The 4,205-nt window shown below is 37.0% G+C and overlaps 1 pseudogene; it reads right to left on the reverse strand.

Moving 5' to 3' along the window:
• Positions 1–1,402: 1,402 nt before the first annotated feature.
• LOC114539023 lies at positions 1,403–2,246 on the reverse strand (annotated as a pseudogene).
• Positions 2,247–4,205: the final 1,959 nt, after the last annotated feature.

A 4,205-nucleotide genomic window follows, 5' to 3' on the forward strand; every position in this document is an offset into this window, starting at 1 on the left:
AGTAGGCGGCTATTGTGAGAGTTGGTCTTTAAATCTGTTGGACAAAATGTCTGATGAGGATGAAAGTGGCGCAGAACACACACGTGCTGTCAATAAGTTAAGAAAGTGCCCACAAAAGGATCAAAATACGCTTTCAAAAAAACTGAAAAGGTATGAGCTGATATTTGAATTACTTTATAGAGTGGGTAATTAAATTTCTGCTTTATTTTATACCCATCAAATACAAGTTTTTTAATATCCATAAAGGAGCTTTAAGTTCTTCTCTTTTATAATTTAATATTAAAGCTGAAATAAATTTCCAGAGAATTACAATTACAATTTTATGAACAGCAATTTGTGAGGAATAACCTTGGGAGTGGTTATCTGTTCCGTAACTCTTTGTTAACTTTTATAGAGGGTGTACCAAAAAACCACAACTTTAAAATTTCTTTAATTTACATTGTTGTTCACAAAAGATTTTAGGTCCCTGGGATTCAAAATATCTTGTAATTATAATTGTAATAGTATGCTTTGTGCATTCTAGTTATTTTTCTAGGGATAATAAGTAATTTGTTTAATTACAACTGCTATATTCAAATTATCCATTAGATTAAACGACCCGTGTGACACTAGTAATGCATCAGATGATCCTGCAGATGATGACCCAGCTTCAAATGATGAAGAAAATTATGGAACAAAAGTGAACGAAAAGAAAAAACCTGGTCGGTGAGAAATTTATCAGAATATTCTTGATGAGTTGAAAAAGAAAGCTTTGGATAGACATGAAGTAATTGAATTTTAACTCTGAAAACAGCAACTGGCATCAAGAGATTTATCGAGGATCGTGGTTTTGGAAAGTAGTTCGATGTATTACTTAATCTTGTGAAATCTAGAGACTCCTGCAAGCCTGAACTGGCATTGGAGGCCTTCAACGTTTGAAAAGTAGTCAACTGATGACACAGGTAATAATAATGGGAAGGAAAAAATGTTCGTCCCAGTTCGAAAGAAGGAGAAAGTTAAAAAAGCTGATAGATTTGGAGAAACTGCTACTGAGGCAATGAATGTTGTAAAGCAGTCTCTTAAAAATGATCCAACTAAACATCTAATTGCTTTCATGAGAGAAGAAATGGTCTCGAGAACATGAATTAAAACTGGTTGGTTTAATGCAAAATTTTAGACAAAATACCATGCCATACCAAATTCCACAGCAATTTTCACCTGTTGCTGGTCAGCATAAACAAATCTGCAGCTTACCAAAACTGCCAGATGTCACTTCACCAGTCCTTCAAGGTCACAGGCAACACCAAATGGAATGCATTGTGAAGTACAAAAAACCTTTTGGAAATTGTAATATGCAAAAAACATGAAACAGAAGGGTACATGTTCAAGCTAATTAAGCTTTGTTATCTGTTTGGTTGGAGTTTTATGTGTATGATAACTTGTAATCATCTCTAACTTGGTTTGCTGAAACACCATTATCTCTAACTTTTTGACAAGCAGTCATTTGCAATAGATCTCTGATCTCAACTCGGTTTCGCTTTTCTAAGGTATCAGGGTTGGAGGTAAGGTCGAGTTTCTTTGAAACGGAATCCCTCTTCTCTATACAAATGTTCTGTAAGGCCATTACATGCAAGAGTGTTCATACGGACTAGGTCCTGTCGCATTCATTTGTACGAAGCAGCACCCTCCATTTTTTTTTAGTTGACCGTAGGCGCATTCTGTGACCATGCAGGATCTACTTAACGTATAAATAAAGTACTTCTGCTGAGGCCTTAAAACGGCATCGGTGTATGGTTCATAAGCCATGTTCGAAGAGGAAGCAGAATCCGCTACAATCAGTGGTGGAATATTTACGTTACCTACGGTTTCTCCTACGTGAGGAATAAAGCCTTCTTGGATTGGCGACCAGAGATCCGTGGACTGAAGAATTATCGAATCGTGAGAATTACCTGGGAATCCGAAACTTCCCCAAACGAATCTATAATAAGAATCGACCAGGGCCATAAAAACAATCGAATAGAAGTTTTTAAAATTGTGGTATTCTTTGGATGCCTCTTGACACCCAGGTGGACATTTTATGAACCAGCAACGGCGGCCCAACAACAGGGGAACTGCCACAACTCTTTCATGTCCAAAATCTTCTTTTCAAATTCCTCCTGCGATTTTCGCAGATGGCTGGATAATGCATCAGCCCATAAATGTTCTACGAGAATCTGACATACCTCTTTGACAATGGAATATACAGTGGAAAGTCCAATTCCCACCATTTCGGCAATTGTATACTAGTAGTCGCCTCTTCCCAATCGATACAGGCATATACCCAGCCTTAGCTCATGAGCAATTGAGTCTAATTGTCCTGCGTTATATATAGGGTTTAATTCGGTTTAAACTATACATAAATGTCAGGCAAGATACTCTGAAGGTTTTCTTGAATCTAGAGTCAGTATAAGTTTCCCATACTTTTCCCCACCAACCAGTATTTCGTCAAAGCCTACGGCAAATACGAAGGCCTCTAGGGATTGAAGTAATTCTCCCATTACACTTAATATCATAACCAGGAAACAAATCGTTAGATTTCTTCTGTTGGCTACAAGGCGATTCACACTCAAACAGAGTAAAAGTCTTCGGTTTTGTTTGATTAGATTTAATATAAATTGCAGCGTCATATCTTAATTATCTTAATGTCCCGTCATTTCCACCATTTTTAATTTTACCAACGATGAATCTGCTGACCCTAAGTATCACTTGTGCAATTCCTCAATCATTTTCGACTGGAAATTCGTTATAGTCGGGGTAATTGTTATTTTATACTCGAGGTAGTCAAGGCGTTATTTTAGTCGGGATCACGATCTGTGAATAGCTTGCTGCGTCGAAGACGCCGTTGAAAACTTACCTGGAACTTTGGACATTTGATTTATTTGTTACCAGCTGGCTTCATCGTCGTTATTGACGGCGCAATTTAAATCTTATAGCCATTTCCATTACATTCGTTTTGTGAAATTCTGCTCATGCGGCCGTGGCGAAGTTTGAATTAAGCGCATTCGTATTTAAAAAAATCTATAACACATATTTTAATACCTTTGATTTAACAGTTCATTTCTCCTTTCCAGGTGTTAATTTAGTTACTTCACAGAATTCGTTGCTTTTCAGACTTTTCTATTTTATAATATAAAAGCGTCATGACAGCAAAATAATGCATGTTTGCCCAATTAAAAAGTCAGTCTGCGAAACCACGGCGGCTCTTGAACACAAATATTTCCTGTCAAATATTAATTTCTTCAACAAAAATGTCAAACTTCGGCTAATTACTTCGGCGCCAGCGATGGTGTTGAAAATTCGCCCCGGTTTTTTTTTTTTTGTTTTTTTCTATTTTTTGTCGTCGCAAGTCTGAAATGACGCAAAATATTCTAGTATTAGTGTATGTGACCGTATTTATCTGCGTCCCGGTCTTATCTCCCAAGAGTTGTGGTGCACAGCTTTGGCAAATTTTGCGTTGCGCGATTCGATTTCGCTAGCATGATATGGCAATTCCTCCAAGAGGAACAAATAAACCGTTCTGTTCATGGTGTTCGATTAAGTTTAGATTGAATTGGGGTAAGAATATATTTAACACATGTAGATTCTGGTCCTATTTTAATAATATCGCTGCTATTTCGCTGCCGTTTAACAAGATGATGTGGTCGTGTATGGGCGCGTTTATGGGGCGCCGTTTGAAAAAAAATATTTAAGATACTTACGCCTGTATTCTAAAAGCTCACTCACACTCAAACTCATTGAGTGGGAGATCTTAATCCTCTCATAACGTTTCAATGGCGGTATTCCGAGTCGAATAGAGGTTTGATTTTCAGTGATTTACCTTATATCTTTCCATCTATTCAGAGAAAACTTTCTCATTGATCAGCATTAACAAAATTTATATGTCACACTCCATGAGTGTGAGTGTGAGTGAGCTTTTTGAATACAGGCGTTAGTCTCGCATAGTGAATGTTTCCAACAAGATATCGTTATTTATTAGTTAATATTTTCGATGTATTAAGAAACAAATGCTAAATCATAAATCGAAAGTGCGATATAATAAATCGCAAGTGCAATATAATAAATCGCAAGTGCGATATAATAAATCGCAAGCGCGAATATGTTACAAGCGCGAATATGAACTGTATTGTTTATGCTCAGAAGCTCTATATTGAAGACTGGCACGTGCGCCGGAGTTAAGACCAGAACAG

Source organism: Dendronephthya gigantea, unplaced genomic scaffold (assembly GCF_004324835.1).
Source record: "Dendronephthya gigantea isolate DGI-Jeju-01 unplaced genomic scaffold, DenGig_1.0 000195F, whole genome shotgun sequence".
Lineage (NCBI taxonomy): Eukaryota > Metazoa > Cnidaria > Anthozoa > Malacalcyonacea > Nephtheidae > Dendronephthya > Dendronephthya gigantea.